Source organism: Lissotriton helveticus, chromosome 6 (genome assembly GCF_964261635.1).
Source record: "Lissotriton helveticus chromosome 6, aLisHel1.1, whole genome shotgun sequence".
Lineage (NCBI taxonomy): Eukaryota > Metazoa > Chordata > Amphibia > Caudata > Salamandridae > Lissotriton > Lissotriton helveticus.
This window is the reverse complement of record NC_136067.1, coordinates 4,560,096-4,574,480: the sequence shown is the minus strand read 5'-3', so window position 1 is coordinate 4,574,480 and position 14,385 is coordinate 4,560,096. Positions and strand designations below refer to the sequence as shown.

At 44.3% G+C, this 14,385-nt stretch overlaps 1 long non-coding RNA gene across 1 annotated transcript; it reads right to left on the bottom strand.

The window, feature by feature from the left end:
* Positions 1–2,851: 2,851 nt before the first annotated feature.
* Positions 2,852–11,585, bottom strand: LOC144761187 (uncharacterized). Its single transcript, XR_013595613.1, has 2 exons — positions 11,448–11,585; positions 2,852–3,059 (listed from the first exon to the last, which is right to left on the bottom strand). It is a non-coding gene; the product is annotated as an uncharacterized LOC144761187 (long non-coding RNA).
* Between the last annotated feature and the right edge of the window lie 2,800 nt (positions 11,586–14,385).

The following is a 14,385-nucleotide window of genomic DNA, read 5'->3' as shown; positions in this document are numbered from 1 at the left end:
TAACGACCATGAAAAGATTACAACGGACTCAGAACTACTCTTTCATATCAAACCACGAGACCACATCTCCCCTGCCTTGAAAGCCCTGCATTGGTTACCGGTTGCCAGAAGATCCACGTTCACCCACAAAGCAATACATGGAATGGGATCGCTCTTTATCAGGAATAAAATCACCAAACACATTCAACAAAGGAACCTCCGTTCTAAAGGAGCATCTCGCCTCAAAACCCCACCATACAAGAAAAAACCCATGGGTGGCACAACCTGCTCTGTTCAAGCAGCCAAACTATGGAACTCTATCCTCCAACATAAGATCCACCGACAACCACCTTATCTTCAGAAAACTACTCAAGATTTGGCTCTTCCCCACATAAGCACCATACACAAACAGACATTTACAGCACTTCACTCTGTATATAAGCATTTATTTGTACTATAGATATGTACCTTTGTTTGTGTATTGCTTTGTATAAACATGTAGAATAATTATGTTTTCAAATATTTTTTTTTAATTAAACTACAATAAAACACGAAAACCGGAGTTTATCTGGTGCATCTTTGGTCTACATGTACTTGCTTCAATTGTGCATCTATGTACCTTCCATGTACTTGGATCTGTGTGTCTGTTACTTTCCTCCTGAAAAGCATATCCAATGCACTACCCTATTTCTCATCCTGTACCTGAATCAATACCTTCAATCTATATATATCTACCTCCTTTAGGAATCTATAAACTTTCAATGCACTTATGGGTCTATATATGTATCACTTTCTTCTAATTAAGCATTTCAAATGCACTACCCTATTTCTCCCCTTATACTTCTCTCAATATATCTTCTAGTCCAACCTTCTGACTCATCTCAAATATCTTTCTACTACTCTTTCCAATGCACTACCCTATCTCTCATCCAATACATCTGTCAATATATCCTCCTCATCCAGTCTCTCATTTATCCCAAACCCCATACCACTACTATGATCCCCAAAATAACCTTTTCTAGACTCTCTCCAGCTCTACCCCTCCTTGCATCATTTGACACCTTTTTTACTACACCGATCCCCTAAAACAAACCTTTCTAAACTCTCCCCTCTGACTCCTTCCCTCCAAAACTCCTTTTTACTCATCCAAAAGCCTCTTCCTACTGCTAAGACCTAAAGTAAGAAATCCTTCACTCTTCTATCCCTCCTCTATCCTTTTCAATCGAAATAACAGACTAACATATTCACTTCTCAAATTTCATATTCCACGATACTAATGCACCACTAATCCTGTATGGGTCCCAGAATAGCGTGCTACTCGCCAAAAGAGCGCTTCAACACCTCATCAGAGGTAAGTAAGCATTATATAAATGCAAACCTTTTTCCCTCTTGTATCCCTCTGCTACCTTTCTCTATCCAACTGAATAACACATCCACCACTCAGACTACTTTCATATTTCACTATACTAATTTTCAACACTGATCCTTTATGGGTTCCGGAGTAGCGTGCTACTCGCCAATAAAGCACTTCAACACCCCATCAGGCTTACAAGTGCTATAGAAATGCAATCCTTTTCCCTTCTCTACCTCTCCCCAACCCTTCTCAATCCAAATAACTGACTAACATATCCACCACTCAAATTACTTTCGTATTTCAGTATACTAATTCAGCACTAATCATTTATGGGTTCCAGAGTAGCGTGCTATTCACCCCCACCCCAAAAAAGCGCTTCAAACCCCATCTGGGGTAGCAAGCACTATATAAATACAAACCTCTTTCCCTCTTCTATCCCGCCACCTACCCTTCTCTACCCAAAGAACTGAATAACATATCCACGGCTCAAATTACTTCATATTTCACTATACTAATTTTCAACACTAATCCTTTTATGGGTTCCAGAGTAGTGTGCTACTCACCAGAAAAGCGCTTCAATACCCCAAGCGCTATATGAATGCAAACCTTTCTTCCCCTTCTATCCCTCCGCTATCCTTCTCACTCCAAATAACTGTCTAATATCCACCACTCAAATTAATTTCATATTTCACCAGACTAATTCACCACTAATCCTTTATGGGTTTCCGGAGTAGCGTGCTTCAACACCCCATCAGGAGTAACAAGCGCAATATAAATACAAACCTTTTGTCCTCCTCTATCCTTCCGCTATCCTTCTGAATCCAAATAACTGACTAACTTATCCACCACTTTAATTACTTTCATATTTCACTATACTAATTCAACACTAATCCTCTGAGTCCCGGAGTAGCGTGCTACCCGCCAAAAAAGCGATTGAACGCCTCGTCAGGGGTAGTAAGCGCTATATAAATGCAATTACAATACAATACACATGAGGTGACACGGCTACTAAAGTGACAATAGTTTGAGGCATTCCACACCTGTTATGCTCTCGTAGTACTTTTGGAGTTACATGCGGCTCCCACCTTGTCGCTGGTGAATGATTAAACCATGAGAACTGTAGTTACAGGTGAGAAACGTTTATTCTTTGGGAATGTTTTTCTTCCTGAATTTTCCCTTTAAGTTTTCTTTTTTAGAGTATATTTTCTTCATGCCCTTCAGTATGCCGTCTACATGTTATCTCGTGGTCCTCTACACGGTGTGTCCCAATTCACAATCTCCCAATGCTCGCTAACATACAGTGTCCCGGGACTCACTCCTGGGACCCTCAAGGGGGCTGTGTTCCTGCATACGTGCCCCCTCCCACCCTCTAGAAAGCTTTGTCATAGAATAATTTCTCCTGTCGCCTCCCAGCAAGCTCTGCCCAGTTTTGTACCATTCTTGATGTGTGTTCATTTCTCTCTCTATGTTTAGACACTTGGCAAATTGAATCAATGAAAGGCAAATGACACGGTGGGGTACATGGAATCTACACTTGTATTAATGTTTGATTGAACACATGACCGAGGGCATCAAGGCATTAGACAGAGACGCGTGTGCAGCATTGACTGTGGCTCCTGCACAGTCCGGTGTCTCCACCTCCCGCTGAAACATCTGCAAAGGACAGGCATCGCCGAGAGGTCAGGCTCTGGGGTCTGCCGGAAAATGAGGAACTCCAACGGTCACCCTGCAGGGGAGAAAGAAAGAGAACTTAATGCCAAGACAAGGTCATCTCACTCTGGAGAGAAGAGAACTTAATGCCAAGACAAGTTCGGACCACTCTGGAGAGAAGAGAACTTAATGCCAAGACAAACCCATCTTACCCTGGAGAGAAGACAACTTAATGCCAAGATACGGTCATCTTACCCTGGAGAGAAGAGAACTTAATCCAAGACAAACCAATCCTACCCAGGAGAGAAGACAACTTAATGCCAAGACAAACTCATCTTACCCTGGTGAGAAGACAGCTTAATCCAAGACAAATCCATCTTACCCTGGAAAGAAGACAACTTAATGCCAAGATAAGGTCATCTCACTCTAGAGAGAAGGGATCTTAATGCCAAGAAAAAGTCATTTTACCCTGGAGAGAAGACAACTTAATGCTAAGACTAGGTCATCTCACTCTAGAGAGAAGGGAACTTAATGCCAAGACAAATCCATGTTTCATTTTGTTAAGTTCCTTAATAACTGCACACAAAATGTCATCATTCTAGAGGGCTTGTTTTTATTTATTTTCTGTAATCTCCCCATCAGTCACCTCACACACATTTATTTCATCTTCAAGTTCAATCTCTAGTTCATCTCCATTTTCCACCTCTCCATTGACAGGTTCAACTAACGTTGACAAATGGTCTACAGGCTGATTTTTTTCTTTTTAAACCTAGACATACTCCACTGCCTAATCAAAATCCTATAAAGAAACTATCCACCTTCTTATCCTTGAAGATAACTGATCTAATCCGTTCTCTGAGAATATTTCTCTTGGAGGTTTTTGATCCATTCGTACCATGACTGGCCTTCCCCACAACAAATTTCTGAGTTCATGTAATCCCAGTAATTTGCTAGAGCTTCTCTCTTTTCTCAGAATCTCTCAAATTCCTGGAGACGCATGTAATCAATTGTTCCTTTCCCTCTCTCTACTGTACTAAGATAGCTCCCAGCTCATTGGAGTTTGCGTCAGTAATCACAAACGTTTTTTTCCAGGTACAAAAGCCTGCAACACAGGTGCCTTTACCAAAACTCTCTTGATGGACTGAAATTCTTGTTCACATTCCTCAGGCCACAAAAACTCTGTTTTGTTAACAAGAAGCTTTCTCAATTAAACTGGCTTATCAGCAAGATTACTGCTAAATGTGCTGTAATATTTCACCATTCATATAAAGTAAACTAACCCCTCCTTCTTACTTGGCTCCTGTAAGTTAAGAATAGTATCTACCAAATCTTTTTTTTAAGTGATACTCCCAAACTGGAAATTCTGTGTCCCAGATAATTAACCTCTGTCATCCTAAATGGGCACTTATCTTTCATCAATGCGAAACCTACTTCCATCAAAGAGTTTTAACACGTCAAATCCTCTGTCATCATGCTCTTTTTTGCTATTCCCAAAGATCAACAAATCATCCTGGTAGAAGCGCACCTCTACTACACCTTCCAACACCTTACCCATCACTCTCTCGAATACAGGTGCTGCAGATATTAAACCAAAAAGGTTTCTCTTGTAAATAAAAGCACTACATGGTGTTATGAAGGCCGTTATATTTAGGGAAGATTAATTTAATTCTAGTTGGTGGTACGCAGATGCCTTATCTAATGTTGTAAACTATTTAGCCCCTTTAGCGCCATGATCATCTCATCATTGTTTGGTATGGGATATTTATCCACAACAACCTCACAATTTACTGCACTTAGATCGAAACACAGCCTTACAGCCCTTTGCAACAACTATGGGAGCCAACCACTCTGTGGCCTCCCCTGGCTCAATCACAACATTTTCCTCCAATTCTTTCAACTCCTTGGCAAGATTCTCTTACATGTTCACTGGTATGCATCATACTTTTGCCATCATTGGTACAGCTCCTCTTTTTTACTTTATGTGGTACTTGTATCCCACTAGAGAACCCAAAGAACCTCTGAACAATTTACTGATTTTTTGTTCATACTGATGAATGTCATGAGAAATGGACTGAATTTGTATCTACGGATCTGCTTTTGGATCTAACTTTTTATTTTTATTTATTTTTTTATAACTTTTTATTAAATTCAAAACTTACAGATACAGAAAAAGAAAACAAAACGCAAGGCAGTACATTACAGATGCGTCGCTTCGGTGTCGGGGGAGGGAGTACACATGCAGTTCAATCGGCAGATTCATACAGTGAGGGAAAGGGGGGGGAGGAGACCAGGAGCAGGCAGAAACGTCTAATTGATCGTGGAGGAAACAATCGGTTGGGAGGAAGACAGGTCAGTTTCAAAATCCGTGGGAGGGGGGGTACATATATCACCACGGTATGTGTTCCATTGAGTCCAGATCTTACCCCATTTACGGGGCGTGCCACGGGCAACATATACTGTCTTCTCTCGAAACATGCACCAATCCATGTTTTGTTGCCACAGCAGAACCGTCGGTGGCCTCTGAGCACCCCATAATTGGGCTATATCCCTCTTAGCGATCATATTACCCAGGGTCACCCATCTAAGCTGCGCACTGTCATAGTCGTTCGGTTCCCAGACATTCAACAAGCATCTCCTCGCCTCAGGCATTGACTGCACGCCCGTGACCTCACTCATAACCTCATGCACCCGAGTCCAGTAGCGCGCCAGGACATTCCCAAATGATATGGAGAAATGTACCCACGAGACCACACCCACGCCTGCACAGATCATCCACAGAGAAACCCATGCGCACCAAACGGGGACCAGTTACATACACCCTATGAAGAATTTTGAGCTGTACAAACCGAAGGCACGCCGGGATCGCCACTTCCTTCGGGGAAGAGATCGCAGCCTGCCAGTCCTCATCATCAAGTTCCAGACCATCACTGGTCCAGAGCTCTCGAAGGTGACAGAGGAGGTCAATCCTGTTGTTGATCAACTTTTTGTATATGAGCGAAATCGTGCTGTCCGGGACGTACCCGTTTTGGATCTAACTTAATACCTAATTGTCATTGATGTGGCCACCCTAGTAACTTATCTCCTTTAAGTGATACATACACTTTCCCTGCGGTCATACATGTTCCAAAATTCAAAGGTGTCACAAAATATCTCATCATATCTATAGGGGTCCCAACATATCCTACTGGTGTTATATCCATTTCATGCAATTCTACTTTCCCTTGAAACTCTCTCTCAGAAACTGATTTTGAGACTATAGTTAATTGGGAACTTGAATCAAAATGCATTTGTACCATAGCCTCACCAATTTGCACAATTTCACTTGGATGATTGTTATTGTTTTTCATATTAATCTCCTATCTGAAAAATGTCTTCTTGTGTAATTTCCTTCACTTTTTTCAGAATCTTTTTTTATACTCTTACTATTACAACATGTACTAAAATGCCCATTTTTCTTGCAAGTATTACAACTCGTATGCAAAGCCGGATAGTTGCTAGAATTAGCTCTGTCCTGCCCTAGCACATCTAAAGCAATCTCCTGATAATCTATTCACACACTCCATTATCTTTTTTTTCATCTTAATCATATTGACTTCAGTATCTAGTCTCTGCTCTTCTTGTTACACCATTTTTACAACACTCTTTAACACACTTTACCATGTGCTCCACCCTCTTCGCTACACTAATCACTTCATCAAGAGGGGGTAATCTTTGAGCCACAATTTTTCACGTATTTTGTCGCTGCTACATTTGTACGAAAACTGCTCTCTAATCCTGTCTTCCAATGCTGTTCCAAATTTCCTTGTGGAAGCAGGTTTTCTTAAACTGGTAACATATTCTTCCCCTGTTTCCTCTTGCCTCTGCTACCTGAAGCAAACATTATATCCCTCTAATATAGTACTTGTTTTTGGAAGATAATGTTTATCAAGTTTCTGAATGCTTATTTCATATTCATTCAGATTACGTTCTTCTTCAGGACTCTAACTTTTCAAATACCTCTTGACCCTCAACTTCCAAACAGCGCAGCAAAAGTGTATTCTTCCTTTCTGCACTAAGATTAGTGGCGCACACTCTTATGTAATTCCTAAAGATTTTCTTCCACTTGCTTCACATAACCACTGGTTCTCCAGGGCTACTAAAAAACAACAGGGGAGGAGTAGCACTTTGCAATTACAATTCTCTTTAATTTATCACCAAAAGTTCACCACAAAATAATTAGTGGAAATACTCAGACTCTCTGCCACTGTTTTTCTCCGGTGTGCCTATCACCATTTGTTCTCCACTCCTACCAATGACAGCCAAAGTACCAAGACAGAAACACTACTGGTGTTCTTTAGTGCCAGGTGTGCCCATCACTGTTTATACTCTACACTTCTATTCTAGGCAAAAGTGATTCCTTTTCTAAATAGATAGGCTGTGATTGTCCTTCTTCCCTCCATACAAACAGTAGCTTTTTGTCTATCTTCTAACAATAGACTCCTCCCCATCAGGTGACTTCTGGTCTTGACTCTCCCTTCTCTCCACAGGGTGAGCACCAACCAGTGAGAAGCATAGGATATTCCGGAGACGTTATTCCACTGAGCTGCAGTTTCTTATCTCTGCTGTTCTATCCCCATGGCCGCATATATCCCTCTTGCCAGAGGACTCTAAACTCTCCAGAAGGAGGCTGTCATTCTGAAAGATTTCCTCATGGACCCTTGTGGGACTGCTTTTGTCAGCGCCTTCACTAATTAATTACCCAGAGGGAGGCTCTCAATTATCTCAGTCCCCCCACAGCTTTTCTTTGGCTGGAGCTCCTCTGCTCAATCACTGTCCCAAAGCGATACCAAAGGGGGTGGTGATGGATGGAGCGTTTGAGCAAATCAAACACTCACCCCCAGTCAACTGATCTGGGTTTAATCCATCACCATTCTTTAGCTCACTCCACCACCCTGTCTGAGCATACCCGAGCAATAATGATGGATTAATCCCAGATCAGTTGACTGGGGGTGAGTGTTTTTATTGGCAACGCTTCGTCCATCACCCCCTTTTGTACCGCTTTGTTCACCCTAAGTTGGCAGGGTATGACCAGGCGTGAGTCCCTTGCTCGCTTTGCTACTGGATTCCAGCAAGCCGGGCTGAAGACGGCTGAAATGCCAGAAGCCTGTCTTAGGATGCTTGTTTCCGGTCCAGGGAAGACATGGTTTGGCAGTTCGGGCTGGACTGTTCCCATGAGGCACAGGGTCAGACTGATTTGCATATGGCCATGTCTGAACTGGGGTGGCGGAGTGGGCTAAAGAACGGTGATGGATTAAACCCGAATCAGTTGACTGGGGCTGAGTGCTTGATTCGCTCAAACGCTCCGTCCATCATCCCCTTTGGTATCTCTTCAATCACTCTCCCAGCAGAAGGCTTTTCCAGCCCACACAGCTTTCTACAGATGCCACCAGAAGTACTCCCATGATGCTCTGCTTCAACTCCATTAATTATAATGGGGTAACCCAGTAGCCCTCAGAACCTGGGTAGACAATGGCAAACAAAAATTGGTTCTGTCGGGGAGTGAACAATTTCCTAGTTATATAGCATATACTCCAATAACTTTTCTCACTTAGTTATACTTGGAAGTATTAGAATTGGAAAATCACACACCACACATTTTTCAAAACAAGAGAAAGGTTCTTATTCGTCAATCTCTTTACAGCAATTCATTTCAACACTTAAAAGATTGGTTGTCCATACAGTAGATTTCAAAAACAAAGTGCACAAGTGAATTGAACGTGAACAAGTGATTTGGGTGTATCATACAGTGAAACGATTTTTACAGCAAAAATTAAAAGAAGTCACGGTCCAAGGATGGTATCAATGTCCACAAACAGTACAATTATTTATATTTTTCTGCTGTGATTTTAACAAGGACCAGTTGAAGAGTTAACGTCGACGTTTCGACCCTGGGATGCGGTGCTGTCTTATTAGCAACCAGTTCGGGTCTTCATCAGGACGATAAAGGAGAGGGGACAACCTGAGTTTTCGTAATTTAGAGAGGGTATAGGCGTCCTATTTCTGCCTCTACACTCGTGGTTCTTATGTTCTAGCGTTGATTCTCAAATATTTGTCACCGTCCGGTGTACAAATAGGGGAAGGTGCTGTAGATCGAATTACAGATTTGTCAAGGTTTTCAGGGCGTTGTATCTTAATGTTTAGAACGCTACCTCCTGGTTAGAGATTCAAGCCTGTAGTGCCGCAGCCGCGATCACTTCGGGAACCGTAACAGCAAACGTCTGTGTGTATCAAGCGAGTCAATCCTAGCTCTTCTTCAACTCAGCAAGGACTCCTAGGGCTCCCTACGTCGGCTACACTACAAACATATTTGCAACCAGAGACAATCAAGTAGCCTCCTGAGGGACAGAGCTGCCGGGCAGTGTTGGGGAAGCGCTCTACAGATGCCACCATGCAATACTCCCATGATCCTCTGTTTTACGTCAGCAAGGACTCCCAGGGTTCCTACATAGGCCACACTACAAACATCCCGTCAACCAGAGACGACCATGGACAGAGCAGCCAGGCAGTCAATTAATCAATCAATCATGCCATTTATAAAGCGCACTACATACCCCTGAGGGTCTCATGGCGCTGGGGGGTGGTGGGGGGGAGATGCTGCTACTGATTGAAGAGCCAGGTCTTGAGGAGTCTTCTGAAGGCCGGTAGGTCTTGGGTCTGACGTATGTGGGTAGGGAGGGTGTTCCAGGTCTTGGCGGCGAGGTAGGAGAAGGATCTGCCTCCAGTATTTGTTCTTCGGGTGTGGGGAAGAGTAGCGAGGGCGAGGCTGGCGGAGCTGGCGGGTGGGGGAGTAGAAGTTGAGTCGTCTGTTGAGGTAGGCTGGGCCGGTCTTGTGGAGAGCATTGTGTGCGTCAATGAGGAGTTTGAAGGTCATCCTCTTGTTGATGTGGAGCCAGTGCAGGTCTCGGGTGGGGTGTGATGTGGCTGCGGCGGGGGATGTCGAGGATCAGACGTGACGAGGCGTTCTGGATGCATTGCAATCATCTCAGGAGCTTGGCTGACGTTCCTGCATAGAGGGCGTTTCCGTAGTCCAGCCTACTTGTGACGAGGGCCTGGGTGACTGTTCTTCTTGTCTCGGTGGGGATCCCCTTGAAGATCCTGCAGAGCATGCGGAGGGTGTTGAAGCAGGAGGAAGAGACAGCGTTGACCTGTTTAGTCATGGAGAGGGTGGAGTCGAGGATGACCCCTAGGTTGCGTGCGTGGTCGGTGGGTGTCGGGGCTGTTCCTAGGGTTGTCGGCCACCAGGAGTCGTCCCAGGCTGAGGGGGTAGAGCCGAGGACAAGGACCTCTGTTTTGTCCGAGTTCAGCTTCAGCTGGCTGTTCCTCATCCATTCGGCGATGGCAGTGGTGGGAAGTGCTCTACAGATGCCTCCATGTAATACTCCCATGATTCTCTGCTTCACCTCAGCCAGGGCTCCCTACATAGGCCACACTACAAACCTCCTCTCAACCAGAGACAACCAGGGACAGATCTGCCGGGTAGTGGTGGGAAGCGCTCTACAGATGCACCACGCAAGACTTGCAGCTGGTTTTTTGTTGCATTTTTCTTGTGCCAACATACTGTCATTTTACCTATTTTTTTACCATTTCTGACTGCCCTTATAATACCAGGCAACTCTCATCTTTTACACATATATTTTTTAAATAATAATTCGCATTTATAATGTTTTCAATTTAAAACAGACACAACCTTCCTGAGTATGACATGTCATAACTACGCGCCCATTCGCATCCTTTGTTTTTCTCCGTTGGAAGGGAGATTTTCCAAGTAGAAGGGATGCCTACAGCAGACCCTAGGAGGACAGAGCCAGTGCTCGACAGTGTGGTGGATGCTGATCTCATGTGGTGCTGTGTGCTTACAATGCATTGATTGTGTGGATTCTTGTGTTGGAGGCTTGTGCTGCACATTTGTGTGTGTATGACAGAGTGTGATGGATTGTGTGGTCCTTGTGCGCATGCGTGAGTTGTTGCTGAAAAATGGAGACAGTGTGAGTCCCCATCAAGAAACTGATTTCTTGAGGCTCTTACTCTCAGCCATTGCCTGATGTGGGGGCATATTAGCAAGAATTCCAATAGAAGCCCAGGTTAGATGTGCAGGACATCTAACCTGGGCTTCTATTGGAATTCTATAACGCATATTAGCAAGCCCATTATCACCGTTTTAGCTGCAGTTTCCTGCCGCTAAAACGGCAATAATTTTAATGCGGTTCTTGCTAATATGCCCCATAGATCTTGACAGTGACGAGGATCCCGCCCGCCAAAATATAAATCCCAAAGGATATAATGGGATTCGTATTTCAACAGACAGGATATCCTTCACCGTTGTGACGGAATAACTCGTCCGCCGAGATCGAAATCATGCCCTAAATCATTTACAACCACGTGATAGGTACTTGTGATATTTCCCACCATCACCCGTAAGATTTACCGCTTACGTGGCCTTTGCTACTTTGGTTCGCTTCATCCTCTTCCTTCTCATGAGGGTGACCTGCGGCCGCTTCAGTCCAGCGATGAAGAGGAGCAGTCTAGGCCTTGACTTTGTCAGCCAACTCCTCAGTAGAGTTCCTTTAGGCAACCTGAAATAAAATAAAGAAGCATTTAATCCACAAACCAAGGAAGACAGTATATCTCTCAACAGGCCCATAGTCTGCATATGGCACAGAAGGATTGTGTACCCCAATATTGAGCCAAGAGCAACAATTTTAGAGTCCAACGCTCTACCATTCCAGTCAGTCTACAGAGCCTTCCACCAATGCTCAACCATCCGTGAAAGAAAGCAGTTGCATCACTGACACTTGTGCCCTGCAGTGGTATATCACAGACCCCATACCACTGTCGATTGTGGTGACGGGCCCCTGAGTCTCCCATATGTCACAGATATTCAAATACCTTGGGAGGAATGGGGCCCCCGAAGAGTGTGGCCGCCTGTACCACTGCATTATGCCCCTGGTGCACTGATAGGCAGCCGCGTGTCTCTGGGGGGCGGGGGGTGTATGGGGTAGACAATATGTCATAGTGGGGACAAGGTCGCTTCTGTCGGCACTGTAATGATCGGGTCCAAAGCTGGGGGTTAGGGAGGGTGATTGCTTGCTGGCCCCAGTGTGAGAACAGGAGACAGGACCTGCAGATGCTGGTCCCCAGATCAGATTTAAAATGTTGCACTGGTGCAGCAAGACTCTGCCTTACATGCACCGTCTATCAGAATAATGTTACACTCCAGGGACCTGACATGCAGCATTTGGGCGGCCGGTGTTGCGGTGTCGCTTGTGTCAGGACACACTGTTTCAGGCCCCAATCAGCTGACATCAGGCTCTTTCTACTCACGCTACATCCCCGCAGAGGAACTGGGGGTCCTATTATCAAGAAACGGCATTAACATTATCGCCGCTTTAGCGGCAGGAAACTGCAGCTAAAACAGCGATAAGGGGTTTGATGCCCAGGTTCTGGTGTGAACCTGGGCTTCTATGGGAATTCTCCAGGGCATATTATCAAGCCCAATTATCGCCTCTTTAGCGGCAGTTTCCTGCCACTAAAGCGGCGATAATTTTAACACCGTGCTTGATAATATGCCCCTGGCTTTCTCCTGCTTGTGTTGAAGCCAGTGTTATATGGTGAGGCCTCGGGCCATGAAACAGCAATCTTTCACCTTCAGCAAGTTTAAGTTGGGTCTTCTTACTTAAAATCCACGTCTAAATCAATCTTGTCCTTGAATCTTTAAAAGATACAAAGTTCATGAATATAAAAGGAGATGGATCAGACCTGTCATCACCGTTAAAATAAGAAATTTTCTCTGGAAAAGCTTCAGATTGTCGCCAGTATACACTGCTCTAGGGCCGTCTGCTGAATGAATGTAATGGGGTCTTTAAGAGTGAAAACAAAACAGCTCTTGATGATTTTCTGTGTTTAGATCTGGATCTTCACTGCCCAATTAGGCACAGGAACTTGAATCATTAATTCATTTTTTAGAAGCATTTATGTCCCAAAAACTTGTAAAAGACCTGGAATAATGATGTAATCCAGGGATACTTTTAAAATGTAGGGAATTTGAATCATTTCTGTAAGACCCATAACTTGATAAGGAACTCTTTCTCAAATAAGACCATCCATCACAGGATATGATGAGCACATCATGATAATCCAGTGTTCCTCTGTGAGTGAAGAATAGAAGAATGCGGTTACAATTCTTGAACCACATGAAGTGGCACTGGTTGAGCAGGAATGTGGTTGCTGTGTACTACGAGCAAGATTATGCCGGGGCACTCATCGGAGTAGCCGTGCGCTATACAAATACCCCCATTGCATAACATTATATTCAACATTGTCGTCCACATTAGAATGGTCAGAACTCTAGTAGTCATCCAGATATATGACAGTGGTGGAAAAAAGTATCTGTCATGGAAACAAGCAAGAAGCAATTTGTAGCGCTGACTGACTGGAAGGATGAATATTTTAGGGGTGGGGCAGTGAACTTCACTTTGTCGGTGGAGTTCGCGGAGTTTTGCTCACTCTGGCCTCCACATAGATCACTGAGTTCTGAAAAACTCCGCCAACTCCTGGCGGAGCGGAGTATTTCGGTGTGCACACCGCTCTAGAATAAACACACTTTTTTACATAATGGGGAAGTTGTGCAGCCAGAATTTAAAAAGAAATATCTTACATCCCAAAAACGTTAACCGCTGCGTTACTAGTGCCTGAAAATTCAAACTCTCCAAGATGTTACAGATTTTGACTAATTAAAATGTAACTATGTTTACGTACACCAATTTACAATCCGCCAGCCTGGGGTCTTGAGGTGACACTTGCATGTTGAAGTCCATGGTGCAGGGCCTTTGGGGTGGTGGCTGCAGATGTAGTCTGTGGCTTGGGAGTCTGTACGCCCTGCTGTTTCTGTACTCTCCGTTCCTCGGTAGGGCATATGGGTGTGGGCTAAGCATGGCCTATCCTCCTCATAGCTGCAGCGGAGCCTCCTCCAGGCGGGGTTTACTCTTTGACCCATAGTAAGCGGTGCCCCTCTACTGTCAGTGCCAGGTATGCGGCTCAGAAAGTTTGAACGCATGCAGGAGTGTTGCTCACGGTGACAGTGCAAATATTAACAACAATATAACAAGGGCATTGTGACGTTCACCTTTGCAATATAGTATTTCTGCTGGCCTCGATAGTAACTGAGTGACAGTAGTAAACGGGACTCGCTATTGGATATGTGGTTTGTTTCACTTGTGTCGCCAGAAGGTGCCAAGTGGGGGGTGGGGGAGGGAGAGCTCTGTTAAATGACCAGGAATTATTTGTAACCCTTAAATGACAACAGTATTGTCGGCACTGCTGACCTTGGCTCATGTGTGGCACGGCAGCTGCAAACAGCCACTTCC